The sequence below is a fragment of the Atractosteus spatula genome, chromosome 10 (assembly GCF_055471065.1).
Source record: "Atractosteus spatula isolate fAtrSpa1 chromosome 10, fAtrSpa1.hap1, whole genome shotgun sequence".
NCBI lineage: Eukaryota > Metazoa > Chordata > Actinopteri > Semionotiformes > Lepisosteidae > Atractosteus > Atractosteus spatula.
Window position 1 is genome coordinate 18,670,209 of NC_142715.1, and position 11,680 is coordinate 18,681,888.

General features: G+C 37.9%; 1 non-coding gene across 1 annotated transcript; it reads right to left on the reverse strand.

The window, feature by feature from the left end:
- Positions 1 to 1,716: 1,716 nt before the first annotated feature.
- Positions 1,717 to 1,829, reverse strand: trnal-caa (transfer RNA leucine (anticodon CAA)). Its single transcript has 2 exons — positions 1,792 to 1,829; positions 1,717 to 1,762 (listed from the first exon to the last, which is right to left on the reverse strand). It is a non-coding gene; the product is annotated as a tRNA-Leu (tRNA).
- Positions 1,830 to 11,680: the final 9,851 nt, after the last annotated feature.

Sequence of the window (11,680 nt, forward strand, 5' to 3'; positions counted from 1 at the left end):
CGGGATTTCCTGAGAGATCATTCAGCGAGCGAGTCCTCCCTCTGGACTCGGCACTGAGCTGAAAGCTGCACGAATTCCTCACTGCGTGTCCTGTACTGTTACAGGTGGTCCAGAGTTAATGTGCAGCACAGTGACATGAACACCTTGAACTTTTTCTGTATGTGAAGGAAAATGCAAAAGAGCATGTAAAGTATTGATCATATAAAATATCCATGGTACAACTCGAGAAAAAACTAAAGAAAAAAACAACGACTTTTGATGATTACAAGAGATTCAAGAAACACAACCGTCCGCAGATGGGTTCGGATCCTGAACGCTTAAGTCAAAAGAACAAAAGCGAAGTAAACTCTCTTCATTGTCTTATAGTTTATGAAATAAAACAATTTCTTACCTTCTCAATAATTTCTTACCGTTGATAGACGATTTATTGAATTTTAACAGAATCACAATTACAAACATTTTGGGTTAAACTGTTATTCACATACTCCTAACAAAGAGAAACGTTAGTGTCTTCCGGTGTGTGAGCCCATTTCTCAAAAAATTAAAAAATAAGTTATATAAATTGAATTGTTCTACTTTTTAGGCTTGCATAGTCTTATTCATATTTCAGTTAAACCTTTTCTTCTGTAGTAATTTAATTCGATATTAAAATTAGTCCTGATTTACAATTTTTGGACATGGTTCATCTTAAAGAATTTTGTAATAAGTTTCAGTTTAGGAAAATCGTGCCCAGAAGCTACCAAAACTGGTAATGTTCACATAATGTGTAATGCAAAAGCAGCAGTTGGGGTGGGAAACAAAAGGCATTTCTTGGTATGAATCCTAAAACTTCATAGATGGTGTTCTAGGACTTCTCGCTTCAGATAAAGCTGTCAATACATCATAGATTTCTACTCAATCAATATCAGCAGTGTTATCACTACCGAACGCTAAATATAGATCCTGGCAATAATTCATGAGTTGTTCGTTAGAAAATTGTTTATGTTTTTTTAACATATTTTCAATACCAGACAAAAAGTCGGAAGTTTCAATTTCATGCAACTGATGAAATCTCTCTTCGATGGAAGTTATAAGTACATTACATCCAGAATACTGCGGAATCAATCAGATTTACATGTTTCTCGTGGATCCAGAAGATCATTTTGAGACTCAAAACATGCCTGTCTTTTCTTTTTTCGAGGACAAAGGAGCAGCAGCAGGAGTAGCAGTAATGGCAAGAACGTGTTTAGAGTTCAGCACTTCTCATTTCTAATGCAGAGCCATCGACTCGGAAGCACCACCTGCGATAACAGAAATTGCAGAATTGGTCTGTTCATGCTGCCTACACGCTTTGAATTGCTGGCATTTTTTGCAAGTTCCTTTTTGAGGGTTCATGAAATTCCTCACATTTGAGCCAACACTAAAATATTTCATTCGGGGTCGCCTAATTCATAGTGCAAACCGAATCTACAGGGGAATGCTGTGGCACATGAAGCCGTTTGTTATTCTGTTGTGAGGTGTGAGGGGCGGAATGCAAATCGAGTTGGTGAATAGAAAATGAAACAGGAGTCACTTCTTGAGCTACGAATTCCAAAAAGTATGAAAACCTGTGCATTTTAACAGTGCAGAATACTCACAAATTGCACTGAGTTGCTTGCTTTCTTCTGCTGCTTTTATATTTCAGTCATTCCCTGTCAGCTAGCACTGGAACAATTCAAGAGAGGTAAAATCAGAAGCTGTCAGGAGTGGAATTTGAACCCACGCCTCCATTTGGAGACCAGAACACCCAAGCCAGCTGGAACGACACGTGTCCTTGAGTCTGGCGCCTTAGACCACTCGGCTACCCTGACAAACAAAAGCAAGTGCTGTGCTGAATGCACCAGTAGTTGACTAAACTGAGTTTCTTCCCTGAAATTATTTGCTTGCGAAGAGCCAAGTTGCCTTGAATGGATCTTGAAAATCAAATATACGGATGGATTGTTATTCGGTTGTGAGTTTTGAGGGGCGTATTATAAATTGAGTTGGTGAAAAGGCGCTTTTTGTTAGTCTGTCGGGAGGCTGCACAAGGTGTTTAGAGGGAGAACTTCTAAAAAGCAGGCTCTCTATGTTTAGCATCAAGGCAGATTTTTTTTTTCTCAATGGAAATGCTCTTTGGCGCTTTCAGCTTTACGTAGGGAACAACGTCTGCCAGATCACTTTTGAGCCAGTGCAAATGGCAATGTGCCACCAAGTACATTTAATATTGGCTGTGGTAGCGAGCTGCTTTTGTTTGTGAAGCTTTTACTTCTTTAAGCTGAATCATCGGCAGGAGTAGCTTATTAAATCTTTGCTCATAGCGCTCCATCAGAAATACATTGGAGGTATTGGAGACCCACGTGGTGTTACCACCCCCTGCCAATCCCTGATTGGTTGATCAAGGTGAGATATGAGTCACTTACTCCTGACACTAAGGAATGCAGTCCAGATGTCCATTCGGCACTCCCTAGACAGATAGGCGCCAATGGATGACCATTGATCATGATAGCCAGGCTTAGCTAAGTGCATCTCCGTTTGGGAGCTGTCCCTTATCAAAAGAAAACATCTTAAATCAGCCTGCATGAATACTTTCTCTGTGGCTGCACCACAGAGAGGGAGAGTGAGATGGGGCCTCATTTAGGAAAGCACAGCAATGCTTAATTCTGTCTTATTAATAAGCATTGCCGCTACAGCTGTAAAGTTATTTGGCGAGCATGGACCTCTGAGAAGGAGTCTGAATCCATCAAGAAGACAGGAATTCTAATATCGCACTGCCATCTTGTGTACAAAATATTTGTTCAGCTCTAATGTCTGTGTGCATTGACAAGGCATCTCAAAAGGACATATTAAATAAGAAAATGATCCTTTCTGTTACCATTCCTGTGGTTGGAGCGTTGTTTCACCCTTTTACGTTCTACAGTATTTACAGACAAGGTTTTATCACTGGAGTTGTACAGAACAAGTGTGCATCAGTCCATGAAAATCATCAGTACTGCTGTTTTTCTATGCATAGTTTAATCAAGAGCACTTAAAAGATGCAAAAGATGGATTGTGTTCTGTGAGCACCTGCACATCTCTAAGTCACTTCCACAGCCTCTTGTGTTGGGGATGTAGCTCAGTGGTAGAGTGCATTCTTTGCATGTATGAGGTCCTGGGTTCAATCCTTGGCATTTCCAAGTGCTTTATGTTACTGTGCTCACATCGCAGTCTTCTGTTGAGTGAGAACTCTTTGCTCCTGTTCATAGAGAGCCAGGTTTACACAATTAAACTTGAAGTGCTGCAGTTTTAAATGTACCTCCAAAGCATTTAGTTCTGTTAACTACCAAAGAATGTGAACTAATTTAAAGTCACATTCAGGAAATCCAGAGAATGTCTTCACACTTGTCGTGGCTGTTGCAGAAAAACCTCACCCAGGATGTTGAATCTCACCCGGGATTTCCTGAGAGATCATTCACCGAGCGAGTCCTCCCTCTGGATTCCGCACTGAGCTGAAGCTGCGCGAATTCCTCACTGCGTGTCCTGTACTGTGTAGCACAGTGACAAGAACGCCTTGAGCTTTTTTCGTATGTGAAGGAAAATGCAAAAGAGCATGAAAAGTTTTGATGGTATAAAATATCCATGGTGCAACTCGAGAAAGAACTGATGGACAAAACAATGACATTTGATGATTACAAGAGAAACACAACCGTCCGAACATGGGCTTGGATCCTGACCGCTTGCGTTAAAAGACAAAGCAAAGGATATAACCTGTAAATGTCTTCATGTCTTACAGTTTATGAAATAACACAATTTCTTACTTTCTTAATAATTTCTTACTATTGATAGATGCTTTTTTAATTTTAACAGAATCACAATTGCAAACATTTGGGGTTAAACTGTTATTCACATACTCTAACGAAGAGAAACATTAGTGTCTTCCGGTGTGTGAGCCCATTTCTCAAAAAATAAATAAATAAGTTCTATAAATTGAATTGTTCTATTTTTCAGGCTTGCATAGTCTTATTCATATTTCAGTTAAACCTTTTCTTCTGTAGTAATTTCATTTGATATTAAAATTAGTCCTGATTTACAATTTTTGGACATGGTTCATCTTAAAGAATTTAGTAATAAGTTTCAGTTTTGGAAAATCGCGCCCAGAAGCTACTAAAACTTTTATGTTTGCATAATGTATAATGTAATAGTAGCATTTTGGGTGGAAAACAACGAGTATCTCTTGGTATGAATCCCAACACTTCATAGGCGACGTTCTAGGACTTCTTGCTTCAGATAAAGCTGTCAATACATCATAGATTTCTACTCCATCAAAATCAGCAGTGTTATCACTACCGAACGCTAAATATGGATCCTGGCAATACTTTGTGAGATCTTTGAAAGAAAATCCAAAATTCTACTGAAGCAATCAAATTTATATGTTTCTTTACGATCGAGATGAGGATCGTTCCTCTCAAAACTCAAAACATGCCTGACTTTTCTTTTTTCAAGGACAAATGGATTATTGAGGTGTACAGATGGGTTCAAAAACCAAAATCATCTGCTATTGCTGCTGTTTCTTTGATAGTTTCTTCAAATCGTTCAACTGATCATCGATACCAAGAAATAATATCATACAAATTGTGGTTTTCTGTTAATTGCCAATTTTATTGTAATTACATCTTCGATTACAGATGTCTTGCATGTATCACAATGTATAATAGTCACTGTGCATCCTCAGCTAAAATGTGCGACAAAAGTACAAAATACTAAACAACATTTATGGTTACTTCTACATTAAAATGAAGGTAAATATACCAAGATATTAAAATACAATTGTACAGTCCTAACCTAATAAGGCTTGTGACGTTTTCCAATTAATCCGAACTGTCATTTTGAAATATTAAGCCGAGAATGCAAAGAGAGTACAAAGATCAAATTCAATGAGTGAAAATACAACAGTAGTTCACTAAACTGAGTTTCTTCCCTGAATGATTTGCTTGCGAAGCACCAAGCACCCTTGAACGGATGGCAGAAATCAAATATGCAGATGGATTAAGAGTGTGCTTTCCAACTTTTGTGTAATATTTTCCTTTGTCTTCACAATCTGGATTATATTAAAAGGAGTAATTTCAGTGTAAAACAGCTTTCCTTCTTGGGGAACAACGGTTGTGTTCCATATTTCTAATTATTTTGGTTTCAAGATCGCAATTTAGTATGAAACATAAAAGTCAGCTGGATAAAGCTGTTACTTTTTACAATGTTACTGTTACTGTTTACAATGGTCTTTCAACTAATAGCCCGTGCAGGGATCAAACCCCAGCTGTTGGTAGGAGTTGCGTAAGGCTCTGCAACATGCAGATGAGAAACTAACCTCTGCTTCTTCATTATATACAGTGAGCTATATTTGCGAGCCTACTGCCTCCTACAGGCTCTGTATTTGTTTGCTGTACAAGACCGCCCATGGAGAAATGAAGTGAGGAGGTGTGTTCATTAAAAGGCTCAGCGTCCCTGGGAGGGCTCAAAACACCACCCTTTTGGTTAACACCCGAGCCACAAAGACTCATGTACAGCTTAACACTTCTTGGTCTCAGTGAAAGTGATGCACTTCGTAAAAGTTTCGGAGATTCATTTGTTTTTAAAGGAAAATCACCAACAGCGGCCGAGATCTATTGGAGTTTTTTCATTCTATACTGCGATTTCTGAAGGGTACCCTGTGAAAATACGAGTTTTGACGAGAAGGGATGGACATATTAGGTCAGCAGGCTTGGGGAATTGGACAGTATGGTGAAGGCTGCGGGTTCGGCAGCAGCAGAACCTGATCAGTATCAGTTGACTCCGATATATTTGAAAATTAACTTCGGGATTTAGAGTCAGACATGCTACCGTTGCACCAGTTGGTACTTAGTTAAAAAAAAATAGAAAAACAATCAGTGTTCCTGGATCTGTTATCGAGAACAACACCTGCACAAGAGCTGCGCAGGAGGAATTAAAATGTAGTCTGGGAAGAAGATACTCTCTTCGGAAGAGTGGTGCTCCTCACAGGAGAATTTTTTTGTGACGCTGATTAGTCTCCTTTGGGGAATTCAAATTAGTTGATATCTGTGACCTTGTGGCGCAACGGTAGCACGTCTGACTCCAGATCCAGCTACATGTTAAAATCACGTCGAGGTCAGCTATTAGTTTTTCAGGTTCTGCTGGTCCTGAACACGGAATTCACACCATGCAGTTGAGTTCTATCTACACAACGTAGATAATCTAAACAAAATAGAGCAGTACAGGACACGCAGTTAGGATCTCACACAGCGAATACCCTTGAGCACAAGAGAAAAGGCACAGTTCACATCTGCTAAACATCACGTCCGACTTTAGAGACAGCTACATCAGAGAATGAAATCCTGGAAGTTTCAGATCACTTTTTGTATTACAGGTTCAAACAAACCTGAAAGTTAGGGAGTTTCAGGACACTTTTGTTTCATTAAAAAGTGTCTGAAGCCTGTAAATGTAATTTGAAAAAACGCTATTGGACAAAAAAGCTGGTGCTTTTTGTAACGATTTGCTGTTTCATGCTGGAAAGAAAAGGAAACAGACTCAGCGTTTGCTTTCAGGTGCGGGTTATTACATACAGGACATCTATTACTGAGGATCTCGAATAACATTTACACGAACCAGGTAGAAGTTGAACGTAGAACCTTATGATCCAAAATCAGACGCGTTATGTATTAAAACTCTGGTATATCACATAACCTGAATTGCACCATAGTGAGCTCAGCGCTTCTACTAGTAATAGCACCGCCCTGTCTAAAATTTAAAGTGAGAAACGTGTTTTCAAAATATAATCTCTTTAAATTAGACAAAGGGTTTATGTGTCGCACTGAAATTCTGATTGATTTAGAATTCAAAGAAAAACTGTTTTCTTCCAAAACGCCGTGAAAGTATCACATCCACCAGACTCTCTGACTTCACCAGACTTTGCTGGGTGAGCATTTGCTCAGGTATAATAGGTCACGCATCATGTTAAATCATTTCTTCTCAACACAACATTTCCTGGTGCACATTTTCTGTATGAAAAAAAATACATTTTTCCATTTCACGATTGCTGGTGTTTTTTTTTTTCTCAAAGCGTACAGAAAGAAAAAAGAAGAAATAGTGTTGCAAAAGAACTCTGTGGCCCTTGTGAGACGTCAAACACACTGGACATGAAAAATGCAAGATAAAAGCCATTTCTCTTCGTTTCTCAGTGTCGGGGCTGCTATGTAAAGGAGGCAATTTGCTCTGAGAGCAGGCTCAGCGCTTACTGAACGCAGATGTCTCAGAGCGGTGTGTCCAAGTGGCTGTAAAAGGGGAGCGTTCAGTTCTTGGTTATCAGTGCAGAAGAAATATTGCTGGCTGGCAAAAAAAGGCAAGCGAACCCGAAACTTGTGATTCAAAACAAGGACCCACCCGTTAGTCTCTGTGGCGAAATCTGTTAGCGCGTTTGGCTGTTACCCAAAAGGTCGGTGGTATTAGCCCACCCAGGGATGGATTTCTTTTGCGATGTAAACATTGTCTCCGCAAAGGTCGATTGGATTTCACAGCGAAACCTTAACCATTTGAATATTTGCAGGAAATGAGAGCGTTTAACACATGTCAGAATCACCGGGAAATTTCCAATAATGCCCAATATCGCAACTCCCCAGAAAACCATATTCACCCAAGAAAAATGATCGTCGAATCGTCATTTATACTCCCGTCACATCCTCTGCTGAAATATTTTAAAAATACAATGCAGATTGATTTGAGAACTTGGCAAGCATTGTTACGTTAGCACTGTGCAGTTGGGTTTTGATATTTTGACATTTACCTTAATCTTAACATAAATGTAAACATAAATACTGTACAATCTATTGTAATTTTGTTGAAATTTTAAAATATGTTAGCTGAGGATGCAAAGGGGTGAAAGGGAAAGGTCAGAGGGTACAGTAACAACAAGGTTAGGATTGGTGGAGGTGGTAGGGGTGTTGATGGTTTTTCTCTGTAGAGGATGATTGAGTTTATTATCCTTCTCTGAAGTGAGAAACTGGAAGAGTTGGGAGTTGAGGGATCCGATGAGGTTAGTTATAAAAGGAAGTTGATGTGGAGCTGTTAGCCGTAACAATTCCTTAACGTCTTTGTCATCAAAGATAAACTGCAGTCAGCAAAGATAAAAAGAAAATTATCTTTGCTTACTGCCCTGTCTTTCTCACACCTGAAGAAGGCTCCACAGCCGAAACGTTGTGATTCTTTTCTTCTCTTTTCAGCATGGAATAGTCCTTCACTTGTTCCTTTGCAGCCTATGCATGCTGACGAAGCTACCCACCTGATATATAACATTCCTATAATCACAACTATGAATGTCCACTGTGGGTATTTTTTACATGATTATTTCTTTATTTATTCTGTCATTGAAGCATATTTTATGTCATACTGAAGTGTCATAATCACTGAAAAAAATATTGTTTTTCATTTAGAAAGTAAGACAATGACAAATCACTATGAATTGCATTTAGCCTTTTCTGACCTAGATTTTCTATATACTTTAACATGCCATGTTCAAAATGTTACAACTCAGAAATGCAACAGTGAAGTGTTGTAATTACAAATGTACATAGTGTCGGGACATTGAGATGTTTTGGTAATGAGGAAAGAGGGACATGCCATGTTCACAGGGTCATATTTAAAAAACAGTACAGTAAAATGTCTTGTACTTTGAGATTATGAGGGCCTGATCCATTGTGTCTCACACCTCAGTATCATAATTTTGAGATGTTTTCATAATCAAGATGGAAGGCCATAGCAATACAGCAGAAAGTGCATTACCAATGCATTCTCTCATGCCATGTTCAGAGGGTCATATTTAAAAAATGGTACAGTAAAATTTCCTAAAGTTCAGGATTTTGATATTCTGTTCCATTGTCTCTCACACCTCAGTGTCAGAATTTTGAGACGTTTTTATTACCAGGGGGTAAGTTCATAGCAATAAGCAGAAAGTGTGATCACCTTTTGCTCATCCTTGGTTAACCACATATTCTCATATGCCATGTTCTAAATGTCCCATTTAATTAGGCTATATTAAAAGTTCTCGCAAAATACAAGATTTTAAGACTTTTTGTGATCAGAAGGCAAGGTCGTGGTAAATATGCAGAAAGTGCCAGTGTACTTATGTTTTGCCTTTTTCTTATTTACTCATTTTGTTTGTGTTATTGTGAGTTTTGAAAATTGGTTTTCGATTTTCTGAAATGTGTTTCATACAAAATTGCAATTTGGATAGTCACTACTTACATATTCCTCTTTACTGAGGATATGTACAGTAATCCGTCCCTATTAGTACTTTTAAAATGACTGTAGAGGGCCATCTACAGGCGAAAGGAGGCATAACATCACAGCAGCAGCATTTAAGGTGGAAGAAGACGACAACGTCAGCCTCGTTAATGCAATAGCATTAGGTGAGGTGGAAAAATATTTCTTGCTCTGAATCCTAACATTTTTATAGGAAGTGTTCTAGTACTTCTTGCCTCAAATAAAACTGCTAATACATCACTTATTTCTACTCCATCAATAGCAGCATTGTTATCGATACTGAGCCCTAAATGTAGGTCTTGTCATCATATAAAAAGTCGAAAGTAACGACTGCATTCACCTGAGAAAATTTCATTTGATGACAGTTAAAATTTTATCCAAAATACATCAGAAACAAATTTGCACATTTTTAGGGGGATCCAGAAGAGCATCATCATGAGACTCAAAACAGACCTGTTTTCTCTTCTTTCCAGGAGGAAGGATTGTTCAGATGCAAACACAGGTCCAAAATCAATGTACTCTCCTATTGCTGTTGCTTCTTCAAATCCTTCAACTGAACGTCGATATTGAGGGATGATATTGTACAAATTATTTTAAAGCAAATTTTCTTAAAATATGACCCTCTGTTATAGTTGTCTTGGAAGTTTCGCAAGGTATAATAGACCCCCTTGAGCATAAATGAATTCTCCCGCCAGACATCTGAAGATCAAAGTCCATGGCTGAATACGATTTCCTTGAATGTTGGTCATTATTGGCCATTCCTAGTGATATTGAATTACATACTCAATTATTTAACAAAAACAATCACATTTCCTGCAAATATCAAGTGGGTTAAGGATTTGCTAATAAATCAAATTAAGTAGAGATGAGGTTTACATCACAATAATGAGAAGTGTGTTCCTAGGTGGGTTCGAACCACTAATCTTTCAATTAACAAAGACTCACATGTGTCCCTTTTCTCCATTTGCAAGTTTCTGGTTAAAAAAAGAAAATAATGCTTCTGTCTTGCCAGCCTGTGATATTTGTTTTGCACTGATAAGCAAGATTTGTATTTCATCTTTCGCAAGCTGTATGAATTTCATGAAAAGCAAGTTGTTCCAGAAAAAAAATGAAAACTTGCATTAAACAAAATCAAGCAGCACATGATCATCCATAGTGATACATTTTGTAAGACAAGACAGGAAGAAAGGCACCCCTGCCTACTCAGGATCTTCTATTTAATAGGAAAACATGTTAACCAAATCAGCCAAGGTGCTGTCAGAGTATTAACATCATGTCTGAGTCAGTGATTGCAGCTGACTATCGCTGGAGGACAGTTCATCATGAACAAATCAGCCTGCAAAATGACAGGGAAGAGACCGGCCTCCGTGATGCAGTATCGAGTTACACTAACCTTCTGCCCTACTGTTCTATGCTGCTTTCTACTCTAGCAGGTAAGTATTGGTTTCCATGCGTGTAAGGTTTTTTTTTGTCAAATATTTTCAAGCATATTTTTGCTGTTGAAAATAAGCCTTGTGGTTTTCAGTGTTGTGATCCTTTTCCCTAAGTGTCACCCAAATTGATACATTGTACTTTGGCAATTCTTCAAACTATAGAGTTTAGAGGAGCTCAGTCGAATTAGTTTGCGTAGATAAAGTATTTATTTTTCTTGTAATCCTTTAAAACATATTACATTTTCAATATCTCAGTATCTTTCTTCCTCCTAATTGTCATCATTTTTTTTCTGGCTTGATCTTGTAATCAAAGATTTCAGAATATTCCTTAAAAACTAGTAAAAGAAGTGGGACAGATTTGTGCACATTAAAAAAATATGAAAGAGTAGCAGGACACAGTAACCACCAAACATCTTGTAGATTATGAATGTGCCTGAAATGTTTCAGTAATTTAGAGGGTTCTGCCATTTTAGATGTTATACTGTTCCTATCTGATTTGTCAAATGTGTCATTTAAATCTCCCGTCACTGCTATATCAGTCTGAAGGCCTTGCAGTAAAGATTGCAATTCATCCAAAAATGCCATGTTTCCCACTGGTGATACACACAAGGAAATTAATGGACATTTTCCCCCCAAATCAACCAATTTAAAATCAAATACCTCCCTCATCTGCAGGTGGAGAGAATAATGTCCGAATAAATACAGGTTTAAAAGTCAGGAGCATTGATAGTCCTATTTTTATATTATGCTAAAATGCTCCCAATATATTAAAAAAAGTTCTGTAAAATGCAAAAATAATTAAAATATTAAAACAAGGTTAAAAGAAATGATACACAGTTATAAAGCTCAGGAATGATCAATTTGAAGTTACAATCCACTTACAAAATGCCAAAAATTGCAAGAATATGTAAAACAGGTGTATAAAATTGAAAAAAAAAAATAAAACAAGTTAAAATAAATACTAA